The 17,895-nt window shown below is 50.8% G+C and overlaps 1 protein-coding gene, 1 long non-coding RNA gene and 1 other non-coding gene across 7 annotated transcripts in view; 1 reads left to right on the top strand and 2 right to left on the bottom strand.

The window, feature by feature from the left end:
• Utx (Utx histone demethylase) overlaps positions 1 to 17,895 on the bottom strand; it is a 133,908-nt gene that overhangs the window by 36,791 nt on the left and 79,222 nt on the right. The window lies entirely within an intron of this gene.
• Positions 7,665 to 7,737, bottom strand: TRNAV-AAC (transfer RNA valine (anticodon AAC)). The gene has a single exon. It is a non-coding gene; the product is annotated as a tRNA-Val (tRNA).
• Positions 14,036 to 17,625, top strand: LOC129387549 (uncharacterized). Its single transcript, XR_011892816.1, has 3 exons — positions 14,036 to 14,872; positions 15,714 to 15,852; positions 16,844 to 17,625. It is a non-coding gene; the product is annotated as an uncharacterized lncRNA (long non-coding RNA).

Below are 17,895 nucleotides of genomic sequence, written 5' to 3'. Positions count from 1 at the left end.
TAGCAAAACAGCAGGCGTAATCACGCCTGTACACCGCGACGTGTCTCTTTTTTTTCTTTTTTCCGGGCGGCAAACAGCACACCCTCGCGTCACTTTCACCCAACCCCTCGCCCATAGCATCGCTTCTTCGCACAGGGTGCCGACAGCGGGCGCTCGAGTAGGCGCACCCAACGTCGAACAAGTCGAACACGATCGATGGAGACAAGGCCTCCCCCCTCCCCCCCGCGTGCAGCACCGAGTCGAGCCTCGAATCCCGGGCGAGCGTTCGCTGCACTGTGCGCAGCTGCTGACGGCCAACGGGTGTTTCGGCACAGCGGGAGAATCTTCCGCAAGGGGAAAAACAAAAAACAAAACAAAAAGAGATACACGTGCGATTCTGGGAGCTTTGCAGAAGTGCCTTCGCACACAAGCTAGTGAAATTCTCAAGTTCACTCGAAGCAACCGAATCTACTAGAACGAGGCTGCTAGACAATGTTAAGCGGGCAATCAGCATTAGACAATCGCACGTGTGTCGCCCACTGTATCACTCAGAGACACTGCGCGCCTATCCATGATCACAGGTGTCACCGTATAGTATAGTATAGTATAGTATAGTATGGTATAGTACAGTACAGTCACTACTGACTGATCGAACAGCTGAAGAAACGTCGTCAACGACGTAGCGCGTCTAGACGGTCAGTTACCCTTAAAACGAAAGCGAACAAAGCCCTCTCCGACTGGCTCCACACAAGCTGCAGACTCATCCGATTCAGCCAGCGACGCCAAAAGCCTGGTTCCGAAGATAGGCGCGACGGCACGGCAATAATCTGCACTGCAGGTGGCTGCTGAACGTCGGATCAATGACTTGTTTCTATTGTTTTTTTCTGTAGTGTCTATTCCGTCCTTTTAATTCGACGTCAGCTACGCCGACTGTACTGGAACTTCTACGGTACGATCATGCCATACTCGTAAGACGAATATACATGACATGCAAGCGCTAACAATGTTTGGCCGAAATAATGTCTCGCAGTGACGCCTTATTAGGTGCGCGGTTGGGTTTCCAAGTGAGTCTTTGCCGCAACGTGTACTTAATATGCAGTGAAGCGCACACGAGCGTCATACGCGAAAAAGTGCTGCTCTCAAGTAACAGTTAAGCGCTAAACAAATAAACGCGGAGGAAAGGGCGAATTAATAATTTCCCAAATTCGTACATATCGATTCGTCCCCGAAGGTAGCGCTTGAAGTAGCGAGACTCAACCTCGGGGCAATTACGCGAAGCGCGGATCGCATCGACACGGCCCGCCGCGACCGTCCTGCAATGCGTCAGGGAAACGCTGTCAGTTGCTTAATCTAACGCCTCTTACGTCCAGGAATGTCGCCACACGCCGTCGCCATTCGCAGCACTGAACGCACGCATGTCGACACGACACGTTTCACCATGGAGGAATGCGTTTCACGAACCTCCGCGGCGGCCGCTTGCAGCAAGTGAATAAATAACTAAAAAAATCGAAAAAAATTTCGCTCCTCCGCGATCACAACAAACACACGAAAGATGTCATCGCAATCATCGCATTCCAGACGTCACCTTGCAAAGCAGTTGCCTATCGCCGATGCACATTTATCTGGACAATTAGAAGAAGGACCTGGATGTTTTATTCCGCCACGCCGCGCCAGTAAGTCATTTATATGATTTATACGCACGAGTTACCCCTCCACTTTGAGGGTTGGGTTTGCCTTCACGGCGAACGACATTCGGGGCACCCCGACGGTAGCGGCGCGACGGGAGAAAGGAAAGAAATGAGAAGAGGAGCGAACAATCCTCAAAGAGCGCGGAGAGAGGCAGATGCGGGCCGCGGGCGACGGCGCCCGGAAAGCCCGTCGCTGACGCGGCGGTGACCAAAGGCGCACGTGCAGCACGGACGCCCCGCAATGGCGGCCCATGACGTCACCACCACTCCGCCTCCTACCCCCGCCCTTCGCCCGCGCCAGCAGCACCTATGCGGGAGAAGCGAGCTCCGCGAAGAGAGTAAAAACGAGCGACGCTCTCCCCCTACACCGTAGAAATAGAAAAAAAAAATCGTTCCCTTCTCCGCGAGAGATGCGCTTTTCCTCCCAAGCGCTGCGGCACCATACCGGCGTACCAGCACGGAGGAGAGGCCCGGAACGAGAGTGCGGCGCGGCCCATTCGAGGAGCCGAAGACTGCTGCTGCTGCTTTCCATATGCATGCGCTCGTTCCGTTCGGCCCCCGAGAGAAGCCTCGCGTTTCTCCCTTATTTTTCCGTCTTTTGTTTCCGCGTTGTTGCTCCCCGGGAACCCGTCGTCCCCGGTTTCTACGTGGGCTGCACGCGAGAGAAATGACATGACCATGGTGCGGGGATCCATCTGATGCAAGGCGGGGGGCAAACGGCGGCGTTTTTCACCCCGTGTATCGGTGACGAAGATCGCACGAAGCCGCCGAGGCGGACGCACGCTTCGCCGCGCGAGAGCAAACTGACGGGGTCGTATGAATACAGCCCCCTTCTGGCGGCGAGGATATTGGAAATGTGTGGAACGCGCGCGCACTTCATCACCATCATCATTTGTTTTACCTCTAATGGCTCTAACACTTCCAGTCAGAGGGGCAAATTTAGTGACACTTCGAGCGAGTGCACTTGGCCGTTAGTGAAACTCGCTTGCTGTCAGACGGAAGTGTTTAGCGGCGCTTGCTGTGAAGTGCACTTGCCAGCGAGTGTGTTCGAACAAGTAAGTCACCTCGCTGCTTGAAGTGTGTAGCCTCGATAGCAATGCGTCGATAATAAATAAATGCGCGCAGAAGAGACGGAACCAATTCCGAGACCACTTTTCGGTAATTTCAAATGTTATGAGCGTCCCTGTGGCATCAGTGAAGCCACAAAAAAAGAAAAACATGAAGCGTTCACTTTATTTTAGATCACCTTTGCTTGGATTGGCTCAAAACAAATGGACGTGTTATTGAACCTTGCAGAATCTGCATTTCTGAGGGCGGGGGTTCTTGTACATAAGCATCTTTCCGTAATTAAACAGTAACCTTTTCTAAACTCAAAATGCCAAGAATCTTAACCCCTCTGGCTTCATAGAATCGCCATTGCCGTCAATGCCGAATGACACTTCCGTTTCGTCGTCTAGCACCACGCCGCCGCAGTGACACTGGGCGAGGAGAAGCGACACTAAATTTGTTCGTCTGACAATGGGTGTAAATAGGGGCATTACATGAAAGCAAGTCTTGTTCAAAAAAAAAAAAAAGAATGTCGTGCAATACACGAGCGAATACCAAAATGCAGCAGTGTTGTTCGAGGGTTGTTTCTCCAAGTAATAGAACGAAAATTGCAGTACGATGAATAAGCTCAAGCGGAACGTAAATATTCTGATGTTGCGGTTATCACTTTCCGCGTCATTGCATGTTGCGTGATCATCAATTATTGAAAGATTGTTAGTTTTATTTCCAAGACCTTTAGGTTACTATCACTTGTAGAGCAGTCATGCCAACATCAACATGTTGAAAATACATCTCCCTGCTGAAAACAATTCCTTACTGAAAAATTTCGCGTGCCTCATATGCCCTGTATCCATAATTTCCATAGGATCGGGTTTGAAAAACCGAATACTCCCATATAAACCAATACGATATATAACTATGGTATGGGACATATGGGTCTTTTCCAATAAGGAATTCCGTCGAATAAAAGCGCCGATCCAGATGGTCTGCTTCTACGAGGTCACGGTGACCAATCGCTGATCACACCGCAAGGTGGATGTTCCGGCATTTTAGCACAAATCGGAACGATATATATGTCAAACAGGAACAAATGCCAACCCTAGCACTCAGAAACGTCAACGAAGACGGGTTTGCGGGAAATGAAAATACTATCTCGGAAGCCAGTGTGCATGACGGAAATACTACAGGGTTCCTTGCTGGCTTCTCAGAAAGAGCATTCTGGTTAACAATTTTCTTAAATATAATGCGTTGCGCAACACAAAGGTTCCAGAAACAAGCGACTTCTGCCACTGGCATCAGGTGGCCATAAGGCGGCAGCCACACGGAACAAACGTATATTCGGCGTAGCGTCGCCCGAAGTCGACGTTTCCTAGCAGCGCTGTAAAATCGGAGCCTCCACCTGCCAGGGCGGGCAAACTGTAGGGAGCCAATGAAGTCGTGGCGCGTTGGGCCCACACTGGCACTGCTTTCTGTGCCACTGGCAAAGAATTGGACGCCTTGACGGTTAGAAGAGATAATGTCAAGCATCAACAGCGCCCTAAACGGCGTAATACAATAGCGGCTCTGCAACCACTTCCGGTTTTCGTTTCTACTGTGTTGTGACGTCACGACGCAGTAAGTGGTCACGTGGGAGACGGGACGCAGCGAAGTTTTGACACTCGCTCAGGCTCGCTCGGCCGTCCGCTATGCTGCCACACCAGCCCCTCACAACGAGTAGCAGCATACGAGGCGACCAGGCGCGTCTACAAGACCAATCTCGACCCGACCCGTCTTTACGGGCATCCTGACGCATATCGGTTAAAGCGAGCCAACCCGCCTCACGACGCTGGCTCGCTCGGCGCTTATAAGCGATCGATGCGGGAGAACAAGTTTCGATATCCAAAAACGTCTGCAAACGACCGGCGCTTCCGGCTGCTTTTGTCACACCGAAGATGCGGTGACGGTTTGGACCCACGAAGGCAACGCACAGGTTACGTGTGTAACAAGCATTGCCGGATTCGCTGGAGTGGATACGAAAACAGAGAGCGTGCCGCTTGCGGAGAACATTGACTCCCTTGTCGCCTATAGTGACAGCGCGCTTAGACGCGCCCGAAACACCTCAGCGGGAACAATCAGCGCAATTAATTTATCAAGAAAAGGAATAACAGTGAAAAGAAATGACAAAAGACAAACAAACAAAGGCTACGCGGCTTTACTGAAGTGGAGCTACCCGCAGCGAGACGCCGCGAAATTCTCGCACAATGGCGACGAACCCTCCATCGCTGAACGGTGGGAACAAACTTGGGAACCACGGGTTTCGCGTCTCTGGCACGGCGCACGCACGCTACCGAGCGGATAATCGCAGACGCAAACACGCCCGTTGGGTGAAACAGAATAGATCCCCCGAGTCGCCGTTTCCCCGCACAGCGCAAACCACGGAAAGCAGAGCAGCGAGCTTCTTCGTGTGTTAAAGAGGTTCGTTCCACTAGAATTCACCGGATTAATCCAAGCATGGGGAAACGCGTTATCCGCACGCGCTTTCGCCCGTAGAACCGGGAGATCTTCTTTCCTTTTCCAACTGCGTCTCTTATCGGTATACTCTCACTTTTATCGTCCACTTGCCAACACACTCGTTGCGCCAGCACGGTTTATCTGCAAGGGCGTGAGAGAGAGAGGGGGCGTCAAGCCCCGCAGCCATGCGCACGCGACGCAACGGGCGCGTGATAGGCGCGCCATGGCACCGCCAGCACCACGCACCAGTGGAGGCACTCTTCTTCTCCGGTGGGCCGTTGACCTTCCTCCGCGGTCACACTCCGGGGAGCGGAGACGCGACATGATAGCGCCCAGCGGGGCAAGAAGGCGCCCGGAAGGAAAGGAAGGGAGATGGTAAGGCAGGCCGGGGGGGTTGCGAAGGCACGCACGCCTCTTCCGCCTCCTCCTCGCCCACAATGGCCGTTCACGTCCGAAGTTCGGCACCCTCCTTGGGACGCTCTCGCACCCACCGTCAAGACACGCAATAAGAAGCACTGAGAGTCGCAAGCTAAGCCTCGTTTTAAAATTAATTGTACCCACTGATACCCCCCCCCCCCACACACACTTTCTCCAACGCTGGACCCTGAACCTGCAGGGTGACACTTTTCCGTTTGAACGTACTAGCAACGACGAACGAAGTTCTACGTAAGGAAACACAACGTGATGAAACACTGGTAGAACAAGGGATGTTCTCGGGGCTGCAACGAGCACTTCGTCATCGTCAGACAAGTATATCACTGTCCACGTGCACGCTGGTTCAATCGTGAGACGTCCTTTGTTCCACCACTATCAACGATCGATTCATGTCTGCATCTTGCGGTGAACCTCTCATTTGAGGATGCACGAAGACGTTTCTTGAAGGGCGAGTCAAAACTGCAGAACGCGACAGATTTTTTAGAGGCTGCCCGCTTGTGTCGAGGCGGTCAATTAAGTGTAATCTCGCCACAACAAGAGATACACGTAAGTGAATTAATTTCCTTCATACTCTGACCAGATCTAGTCTACCACCATTCTCAACAAGTTGACCAAACCTCCTGTTCCCTTATATTTACCTTTTGTCATCGCACGTTCATCTCCCTCCTCGCGGCAGCTTCGAGACAAATCCCGATGCTCCTCGAATCTCCGTGTTTGATCGACGAGAATGACAGCTATTACACGCTACGCCGTTTTCATGGCGCGCGCGTCAGCAGTGGCAAATATCGCCTACACCGTCACACTTTTGACGTGACGGGATGCGGCAAAGGAAGACACCTAGAATCACAAATAGGGACACTTACGTTGATCGTGTATGCCCAGTACATCGGCGAATATTAGGTGCGATCTGGTGTTTCGTGACCGCCAAAGATAGGGCAAGGCTCGCGGATTCGTTTTCACTGCGTTTCGCCACCATACGTGCATATACTACTGCTGTTGCAACTCCCTTCCTACACACTGTATCTCACTCGTCGACGGTGTAGTATAGGCAATGCTAGTCTGATCGCCGCGAGCACACTTGCTTGGGCTGAACTGTCGTTACAGTGGAAAGATATCACGACACGTTTCACTACGCCATCGCTGTCGTAAAGCGTGCCAGTAGTAGCAGTAGCAGTAGTACTTAGTAGTTTAAAGGGCAACTATGTGGTAAGAAGCAAGCCACGTTTGTGTCACGATCAACCCTAGCTCTCGAGATCAATAGCCAGGTGGTGGGAATAAAAATGTTCTACAATAGGTGCGGAGTTGGGGAGACGCACGTACAACCCCCCCCCCCCCCCCCCTCCGGCCCTCTAACTCGAGTGCCCGTAATTCTCTGGAAAACCAGCAATACCGCTGTCCGCGGCTTCTCCTCAATCTGACCTTGAGCGGTGGGATATCGAGCACGACTACTGATGTCATCACGGGGCCCGCTGTGCCACGCACGTGCTCCGAGAGTGCGGTTGAATCGGTCTACTGACGTTTGCGTATAAGCCACATCCCGACGAGCGTATTTTGACATCAAGTATAATTTGCAGATACAAGCATTTTTTTTTCTTAATTTTTGATAAGTAAAGTAACGTGCAAACACGTAACATTATATGTTTCGATGACTGCAGAAATGACCTATGACCCAAAAAAGCTGGCGAGATTTATTCATGACCGAGAAATAAAAGCGCTGAGCTTTCATTTGAATAAAGTAGAATTTAACGGGGCCAGAGAAACACCGATGGCATTTCTTGTGACTTAACCAAGCAGCACGAAAAAAAAAACTAAACGAACCGTTCTGGGTTAAAAAAAAAAAAAAGGACGAGCACTCTGAAGCGTCTAAGTTGCAGAAGTAAGCAACAACAAAAACGTCGCCCCTTGTACACAAGAAATGATCTGAAGCGCTTATCCTGCTTACAGTTGTGGCACTAAAGGCAATTTCAGCCCCCTTTTCAAAAGAGAAGTGAAAGAAAGTAAAAAAGAAATTAAACGAAAAAAAAATGTTCTTGCCAGGGATCGAACCTGGGACCTTCCGCGTGTTAGGCGGATGTGATAACCACTACACCACAAGAACAGGCGAAGGAAATGGCGGCTGCAGTCGTACACAAGGCAAGCGCAGCTTGCAAAAGAAATTTTCGGACGGTGCTCTCCTCGCGCAGCTGATTACACGCAGCTTCACTAGCCTCACAAGACGTGCGCGTCAAAACCGCCGGATCCGCCGTAGTCAGTAAAGACGTCCGTTCGTAGACTCGCGTCACCCGAATGGAACCGCGCCGGTAATCTGATCGAAGTTTGCCAGCGGACTTATCCATACGACTATTGGTACGGCGTAACGGTATGCCACGCCACCATAAACTTCCCGCACTTGCTTCTTGGTGCGTAATAGTTGTGACACCCCGTACATACAAAAATGCGTGCACCATCGTTCGCACACGACTTCGGTACCGGTTGTTTTCGACTTCGCGCAGCGCGGGGGTGATTCGCCATAGCGGCGTTGCATTTCTTTTTTCCTCGCTGGGGGGAGATATTTCTGTACGGCACACTCACTACTACTCTTCAATGGGTTTCCGCCGAGAAGGTGACGTCATACGCTGGGCTACGCGAGGCCGCCCGAGAGCGGCGTCGGAGCGCGTCGCGGCATACGCACGCTACGCGGCGGCGAGTAGAAAATAGCCGCACTCCGCGTTACCCTCTCTCTCTCTATCCTCATACGAAGGTCACGCTCCCGCCTTTCGAATGCCAGACTATGCGAGCGTGGACGGAGGAGCCTCGCTCATTTCAGCCCCGCAGCGCAAGCTCACTCGCGGAAATGCGTGGCGGCTGTTTTCTTGATACCGCGGCACGACTCACCGCGCTGAATGTCCGGCACGTCGACCGTCAAACATTCGTCAGCGCCGAAGCAGAGAGATCGAGAGAGGGATGATCCTGTAGAAACTGAGACCACGACGGAAGTAGAAATGGTACAACGTAAAAGTACGAGGCGCATAAGCTGACCGCTAAGGCCTCTCCGGTTGCGTCAAAATATCAACATGGCGGAATTGGGCAGTGTCCGGAACATGGGTGGGCAGAATAAGCGGATACTAAAAGTCGTATACGCACCAATACTTTCGTATTCTATGCACTATAAATAAAGCATTGCATGTCCCCTCAACAATTGTAGTGGCGGTTTTGAAACAGCTTCGCTGGTCATCGAGGTTGATAATGGCAGACAAAAGTTGATAAGGGTGGGGTCATGGTCGATAAGGTTGATGACTACCGATAAGGGTTGATACTGATGGGATAAAGTTTCGCAATGCTTACGCATACTTAGACAACCCCCAGAGGAGTTTCCGCGTGAATTTTTTAAAAGTTTCCTAGAGTTCTTAAAAATCACCTGTGGCAGATAGCATAATTATTGCCCCTGAGCTCGATTATTCAAAGAGGCGGACACTGCTAGCACGAGGAATGAAAACACGTATTCAATTAATAAGAAATAACTAATTAACTACGTAATTAATTTACGGCACATATTTCGATTTACGAAATAATCTTGAAACGAATCTCCAGGATGACACCAGCGGGGGTATTCTGTAAGAGTCCACCAAGTGGACTGTCCATTTCGGCCGCTGTTGATTACCTAGGCCCGCTCGTCTCCTCCTCGCTCGTACAGCTGCATCTAATCAGCAGCGGCCGGAATGGACAGTCCACTAGGTGGACTCTTAAAGAATAGACCCCCCTCAGTTTCTAGTCATTGTTTCCCAAAGTTTGTGACGAAATACGAGCCCCACGCCAGCTCCGGCGACGGGCAGCTGTGGGATGGTGCACTTCGTTTTAGGGACCCCGCGGCAAAACCTCGCAAAAAATGCAACGCCACGGAGCGCGCGGTCACGGCGGCCCTCGGCCGATGCCCACGCAGTGCGAGGTCACCGCGTGCTACAGTAACCGGACGGCTAGGCGCTCAAGCGAATGCGAAAAGCGGGGCGGGTTGCCGGCTCGAAGCGGTCAGAAAGGTAGTAAGTACCTCCGGAGGAACGCCGAGCGGCCATTCACATCGACTCCGCCGAAGGCAGGAAGCGATGACGCCGGGCCGCGCTCCTAATCGCGGTGACGCAGCTTCTCGACGAACGACGGAGGCTGAACGGCGTTCTCCGCGCCTGATTCAGCGGCGCCCGAGCGGCCATTGAGGACGATGATAGCGATCTAAAGAAAGGAAAGACGCTTGATTCTGCAACCCGCGAGGGAGCACGGCGAAGCGTCGTCAGGGGAGAGGGAATGGGACGCCGCTGCGAAAGCGGCACAGGGAGGGGGGGGGGGGGGGGGGGGGGGCGGCGTCCGGACACATTCGCGTCACGACGACGAGTTTCAGAAACTGCGAGGAGCTGTATACTGAGAAGCGCGGCACATCCAACGGTCTGCAGCGAGGAGAAACCATATAAATGCCCGCCTTGCACCGACCTTCTTTCGCTGCGGGAATGCGGTTCCCTTCCCGCATGCGCGCGGCGCCTGAACCGCACCGGTGGCACGAGAGGGCGAAACTGCACCGGCCCCAATCCACAACGAGTCTCAAGGTGAGAGGCTACGGTGCGGCTCAATAATATGACCGACTCACTTGTTTCTTCCTTCGCATAAATAGTTATACGGCGCTGTTGTTTTCGCGCGCGTCTTCACGCCAAGCGCCTGTAAAGCCCCCGAAATGCACTGTCCGAACAATATTCTAACCACACAGCGATATCTTACCCAGCACTAAAATATTATATATATATACGGAGACGCGACTCCTCGTCCACCATCAAATCGTATACTTGTTGTGTGTCCGCCAGTGTGTGTGCGTGCGCTTGTGCTAATGCAACGCAATCGAAAAGAAAGGAGGGAGAAGGAAGAGCGGTCACACAGCAGTCACCAGGCAACGCGAAGCACCTGATACAGAAAAGAGAGCCAACGAGAAAGAGTTACAAGAACGGAGATACAGAAAAAAAATATGATAGAGTGGCCTATTACACAAACTACAAAGCTCCTTCCAACACTGGAAAGCACACAAGCGCGTTCGGAGGGTCACTACCTCGCGTAACGGCAATGAAACACACTAACGTTCGACAGACGGTCCACAAATGAGCACGTAAATGAATAGCGCGGTATATACGAATGTCCCTCTGATAAGTTGCAGGCATCTACGTTGTCAGTTACCCCTCTCCACGCTGCACTACTGCGGCACTCTGAAGTTCTTCATTGCGGAGAGAGAACATCGTACAACTTCGACAGTTCCGCACGGATTGATCTGCAGAACGGTGAGCTGGTGTATACCGCGCCTGTATACCGGAGGGCGGTCAGTAAACTGCAAGTCGAGTTCGCTCGCCCGAAGCGACAGATCCGAGAGTGCATATGTAGGGCCTGCAGGTACATAATGTTCGATTAGTCATCACAGCGCTAGCGCAGCGGTTAAAATGCTACAGCCGCAAGCGCCCACTGTGTGTGTCCACCAACGGTGCTGTGGCAGCGAGCACTCAAATGAAAGAGTGAAACTCCCTCGTCGAGCTGCGACGGAAACGGGAGATGACGGAGCGCCGCCTTCACAAGGAAGCATACAAGACGAGAACGGAAGGAGGAGGGTGAATAATGGTAGGCGGGGAGGGGGGGGGGGGGTCGAGAAATACATCAAGTGCGTTCCGGCAGAGACGGCCCGGTCTGTAGCTGGAGAAACGCAGGATGGGGGCAGCGATCGTCTCCCTGTAGCCCCCACAGCCTTCTTTCATCAGCTCCTGCGTGGGGGCCCAAGAACAGGGGACGCGGTACAGCGAGGAGGGAGACACTGCGAACCATCGCGTTTCCCACGGACCGCGAACGAGGGCGCGCAGAGGCGATCACGCTTAATCACACTGCTTCCCCGGCATATCGTCGGCATTAAAGGCACCGCGGAACGCATTTCCGGATCACTGGCGTCGCCCCGAGTCCACCCGTCCCATGGCGTCCAGCTAATCGGAGGTTACTACAGGGAACGCATTCCAGCCTCTACATTCGAACGACGCAAGGGGGGAGGGGGGGGGGGGACTATTGGCGAACGCTGGTGTTTAACTTCCTCAAGTTAGGGGCTGTTTGACACGAGGTGTCCATGAGCAAGGGCTCTCGATTTCAGCGCAGCGTGTGCCTGTCCATGCAGAGTTTGCGCCAAAAATTAATAAGGAGGGCGCTAGTATTGTTGTCTACGGGTTTTAGTGTTCTTTCCTTTTCCTACCTGCGCCTGCTTTGCTCGAACAGGTAGGCAGTAGAGCGTCATGCTGGCTTGGGCGTGGTTGCCACGTCCACCCGATACAAAGGGTTGCCCACATCCTCATCATCACGGGAGGTAACATTAATATTTTGCCAGTGAGACACGTAGATAACGTGCACTTTTCAGAAGCGTTTGGACTTAAATGTGGACGGAAGCATTAACCGGTCAGCAGTCAAGCAGAATACGTTTAATATACTGGTGAAAAAAAAAAAGCAGTGAAGAGTAACAAACGGGAGGCTAGAGGATTGGTGGAGGAAGTCAAGCGAGAGATAATGCCATAAATCGGGGAGCTAATGTTTTCTATACTATTATAGATATTTATTTTGGGGGAGGAGGATAGTGAAAACTAGTTTAAGGAGAAGGGGATATAAAGAAAAAAAAATAGGAGGGGAAGCAAAAGGCTAGGTGGCGCCAGCCACCGCCCGTTACAATGGGTGCAGCCGCCATCCATCCATCCATTCATCCCTCCATCAGAGATGATACGACGAGATCCGTTACAGACATAGGTAGCGAAACGCAATGTTTGGGGAAGTTCTGAGGAAGAGAAAAAAAAAACGTCATATTCAAGAAAGCAACTTAAGCTGAAGCCCATGCTTTATACTTAATCTGAATGACGCTTTACGCGAATGTCCCCAGAACGCTCATTGCATTTCCTCCGGCGAATTCACGACAGGCGTCATTGAAATTAAGTCAAGCATGTGCTTCAACTTAACTTGCGTTCTTGAACACAGGGGTAAGGAGATTTATACAAACTGAATTGAATTTCGGGGTTTTGACGTGCCAGAACCACGATTTGATTATGAAGCACACCGTAGTGGGGGACTCCGGAATACCAGGGAGAATCAGAAAGTCTTTGCCTCTATTCTTTTAGCCAAATTACGGCTGTAAATGCGAATTCAACATATCCACCTTCAGCGTTGGATTTTTCTCGGACCGGCCCGGCCTTATCTGCCGGTAGATCGGCGCTGCTGTGAGTTGTTGAAGATGGTGGTTGTGATTCGCACGTCCACGGCGTTGTAACGGCGTACGAGCCACGAAGTGCGATTCGTTTTCTAAGGAGCAAGGGACGAACGCCCGTCGAAATCCACAGAGACATTGCCCCTAGTGACTTCCACGTCTTCGGTGCGCCGAAGAAGTTCCTGGCAGGACAGCGATTCACGTGCAACGATGAAGCCAAGACAGCCGTCCGACGGTGGTTCCACAGTCAGCCGGACGAATTTTAGCACAGGGGCATCTCAAATTTAGTGCTGCGATGGGACAAATGTCTGAACCGGTGTGGGGACTATGTGAAATATAGTATGAGGTGCGTAGAATATTACGTATATTTGTAATTATCTGTATGTACCTTATTTTTGCTAATAAAAGAAATAGGCGCCCTCTGATTCACCCTCGAAATTCTGACGACCAGGGGTTCTTTAGCGGGCCCCCAATAGCACGGGACACGGTCGCTCTTTGCATTTCGCCTCCATGGAAACCCGGCCGCCGCGGCCGGGATTTGATCCCGCGACCTCGTGCTTGGCAGAGCAACACCACAGACGCTAAGCTACCACGGCGGGTGACGTATTAAAAAAAAAGAAAAAAAAAACGCGCTACATTGAAAAGCATGATTAGCCTACCTGATTAACTCGCAAGCAGGCTAGGTGACTATTTGTCACCGCCCTGTTTCAATGGGGGTGCCAATAAATCATCATCAACTGGATGCGCAAGTATGCTGATTATGGCCAGCATGGGAAATTAAAGATGATGGTCAGCACTTGGTTTTGCCTAAACGTCCCCCCTCTGCCTTCAAATGGCTCTCCCACTTTGAAAAGTGATCCTATTCAACAAAGTATTGCGCTAGAAACGCGACAATACATTACGTCCTAAAACATGGCGGCCATGACCGTCTTTCCGGCTTCCACGACCGCTTCCGGCGCTTGCAGTAAACATGTTCCCGTTACTCCGAGGCAGCCGACACTCGCGGTGTGCGATTTGGACACCACCTCGCTTTGTTAAACATATAAAGTTAACGCGCGTTAAATAACGGCGCAATTAACGTATGGAGCTACAGGCCAGAACAACAGATAAATCCGCGAAACTAAACATCATTCCCATGGCCACCCAGCGATCGCGCCACCAGGGGCCGTATTCTGTAGCGGTTCCTTTGGGAACCGGTTCCTTTGGGCTGCTGCCATTGGTCGGCGTTTCGTTGTCGTCATCCCTGGTGGGCGGGACGACAAATTTTGATGACGTCACACAGGTTGCCAATCTTCTGGAAAGGAACCGGTTCCCTGCTAGGAGAGGAACCGCGGAGAAGTGGTTCTCTCGAGGGTCGCGCGCGGGGGCGAGCATGATGTCGAGGGTTGCTAGGGCAACCGTGGCTGCCGGCTAACCTCGCGCCAGCTGACGAGCCGGCACCTAGACGAGACGAGACAGAGACGGCAATGGCGGCTCCTTTGGTTGTGTTGCTGGCGAGTGCCGAAAGACAACGACGCGACGAGAGGCAACGACGCGACGCGTTCGGCATGGCCGAAGAAGAGTTTCGGAGGCATTTTAGGCTCTCCAAAGACATAGTGTGACGTCTTTGCGATGAGCTGGAAGGACATCTCGGACCTCAAAGATTTCGTGGTGTCGACGCTACGATGAAAGTGCTGTGCGCGCTGCGGTTTTTTGCCACCGGGAGCTTTCAACGTGCGTCGGGAATGAAGAAGCGATTGCACTGTCGCAGCCTTCGGTCAGCCGGATCATTACAGCCGTCGCCAAGGCCATTACGGTTGTGGGCAAAGAAAAAGGGTGGGTTAGATTCCCATCCACGGCGCAGAAAGCCGCCGTCAAGGAAGGCTTTCTTAGCCGTGGAAAAATTCCAGGATTTCTAGGATTTGTGGACGGGAGTCTGATAGCCATCGTTCGCCCTAAGAAGCTCGGCCCCGGCGAAACGGAATCGTACTGGAGCCGTAAAGGGTATTACGCCCTCAACTGCATGGTCGTGAGTATTGTTCATTGACAAATATTTTCGATATGTGATTGCGCGAGTGCACGTTGTAAAAAACTTCGTTTCGTTATTTTTCATCAATTGCCGGTAATACTTGCGTTCCTATGAGAGAAAGTAGCGTTTGTGTTGTATGTGTAATGACGACTTTGATCTTTGCATAGAACACGGCCGCACTTTTTCAGTGCTCTCCAATCACAGTTGAATAGCCTTTCCGATGCTACAATGTAAACACATTACGCGCGATTTAAACCGGAATAGACGCCGTAGCAGTGAAGGCAGTCTTCGTCTGCGAGCGATCCTAACAGAAGACGAGCCTTTGTGATTCTTATTCGACGTAAAACTAAAGCATTGTGGCCAACAGACTGTAAACGTGAAAAGGAGCATCCCATCAATGAAAATGGTGTGAGGGAGAATGAGAATATGTGGACACCCATTTGCTCTAGCTGTTAATACGGCACATGCTGTTTCCGCATTCTTTCGCTTGTAATAGGCACTTTGTCTGAAAAAAAAAAAAACACAGGTGGCACTTTTTAGCAGAATCTTATACAATATGGACGGAAGAAACCAAAGGAATTATTTTGCGCATTGTGTTGTGACCGCACGCCATACATGAGCATGTGTACACATGCCAACATTGCATTTGCAGGTTAAGATGACATTGTTATCATGCTGATCATTAGTTCAACTGCCTACTGCGTATGTTGATATCTCTTTTTCTGTAATTGTGTTCGCTGACTGAACAGTAACTGATTGGCAAGTAGTGTTGTAAGCAAAAGGTTGTGCCAGATATTTGTTGTAGTGGCACTGACACCTTCTCTTTGCTTTCCCTTATGAGGTGTGCGACGCGAAGCTGTATATCCTGGCAATTGACCCACGGTTTCCGGGATCGTGCCATGGTTCTTCCGTCTGGAGGTATTCTGCATTTCGCCGCCGCCTCACTCGTGGCTTGTTACTTCATGGAGAAGTCTTGCTTGGTAAGTGCACCTAAAGTAGCAGTGCTTCTTCCACATGTAAAACATTCACAGAAAAATAGTTTTGCATCCTAGCAAGCTTTAAGAAAGCGTGATTTGCTAGAAATGTGTTGTGAATGCAGCAGTACCTAATGAACCTGCAGCGACTATCGAGAGAAACAAGTCTCTCTTAAAAGGCAGATATTTGTACCAGCATGTATACAACAGCTGACATGTTATGCTGTTTATTGATTAATTTCAATACACTGAATGCCACGTGGAGCGTTACAGGCAGGAGTGGAATTCTACAGAACACGTCAAAATGGCAGTTTTCAAGTATGGTGGAAAAGGGTTGGTGACAATGGACTCGGGGACCTGGTCCCTGTCCTTGGAACAAAGGAATAAGCGTGTGCGTGAAACTTTCGGCATCGACGTTAGTGATCGGTGTAGTATAGATTGTAGAATAGTGCAAGTTGCGCTATTTTTCTTTGTGTCTCAATGTGTGCGATTTTTTTTGTTGCAGCGACATGTGGTGCTGGAGTGATTAGAAAGGATCAAACGGGTAGCTCGATTTTGGGTACCTTCATGAGAAGAGGCACGAAAGGTAGAGCAAGGATCCCAGATACTGGCAGCATATTCGAGAGTAGACCTTAGAAGTGTTTTATAAAATAACACTTCTGAAGAGAGAAGAGCTAATAAGTTTTAGCGGAGGATGTACATTTAGGGAGGGGCAAATGGGATGAACGGAGCAGAAAACCACGAGTATGAAATAAATATTACATGTCCAACTTAACCTGAGAATGAGATTTGCAGCCAAGACAACAGGTGAAATTGGGCTTTTCTTTAAAATGAGTCAAACTTTCTTTACAACTTTCCGGGAAGGTAAATGTTTGATAGATATTGCAACAATAAATCCAAGACCCGCTCCTGTTGTAAAAGGGCCCTGGCGTAGACTGTGTTCTTGCATTGTGCCTTAATGTATCCATTTCGTTCACTGACATGCAACACTTTACAGGGGACTCTGGGTACCCGCTAGAGCCATGGATCATGACTCCTGTGCCTGGTCACCCAAATCGCCTCACAGCAGAGGGGCGCTATAATGAGGCACAAGCATCAATGCGAAATGCCGTTGAGCGGTGCATAGGAGTCGTCAAGAGCCACTTCCGATGCCTGCAGAGGTATCGGGTGCTCCACTACTCGCCTCAGAAAGCAGCCACTATTGTTGCAGCTTGTGCAGCGCTGCATAACCTCTGCCTTGCAGCAGGCGTGCCTCTGCCAGACGACCCAGATGACGACGGTGCACATGACGACAGCGCACAGGGGCCAGCCCAGGCACAAGTGCCACTTCAAGTACAGGTGCCACCGCAAGCGCACCCTGTACACCCTTCTCGAGCTTTGTTTCAAAGAGGCCGTGCGGTGCGCGAATCCATAGTTGGTGTGTTTCGGCTGCCCAGAAATTTGCGCATTGCCTACCTGCAAAGTGTGCGCCGGCGCACTCGCTGGCAAATGAGGCGGAGACATGTGCTGGTGTAACATGTTTTATTTTTCTTTTCATGAAGTAAATAGGCCGTGCACTTCAACATAACACATTGCGTGTGCTCACATGTGGCTAATCGTAGTATGCTGCATACTGCGGTAGGGAAAAGCACATGATTTGTCTATGTTGAGCATGACAGATACACATGCAGTGACAAATAACCATGTGCCATTATGTTACTCCTTTGCTCTGTTCACTGTGCTTCTGAATATTGTCTCGCCAGGGAACTTTCTTTAAATAAAGGTTATTTCCAAGGTGAATGGCAACCAATCTTGCATTGTTCCAAAGCTGAAGATGTCTGTTCATGTGTGACACGCAAGCACAGCACAAGTTACACAGCAACTGAAATGTCGTTCAGAGCAATCTGTATAGCACATATTCAAACGTATAGCTACAAACGAGACATGCCAAGCACTTTTTGGAGCAGGATTTCTTTAAATAGCAGACACTCATGCTTACTACTGCTTTGTTTAAACTCAAGAGTTGCTTCAACATTGCATTTCTTGCACACATGATTTCACATAATGCTC

Source organism: Dermacentor andersoni, chromosome 2 (assembly GCF_023375885.2).
Source record: "Dermacentor andersoni chromosome 2, qqDerAnde1_hic_scaffold, whole genome shotgun sequence".
Lineage (NCBI taxonomy): Eukaryota > Metazoa > Arthropoda > Arachnida > Ixodida > Ixodidae > Dermacentor > Dermacentor andersoni.
This window is presented reverse-complemented; position numbering and strand designations above follow the sequence as displayed.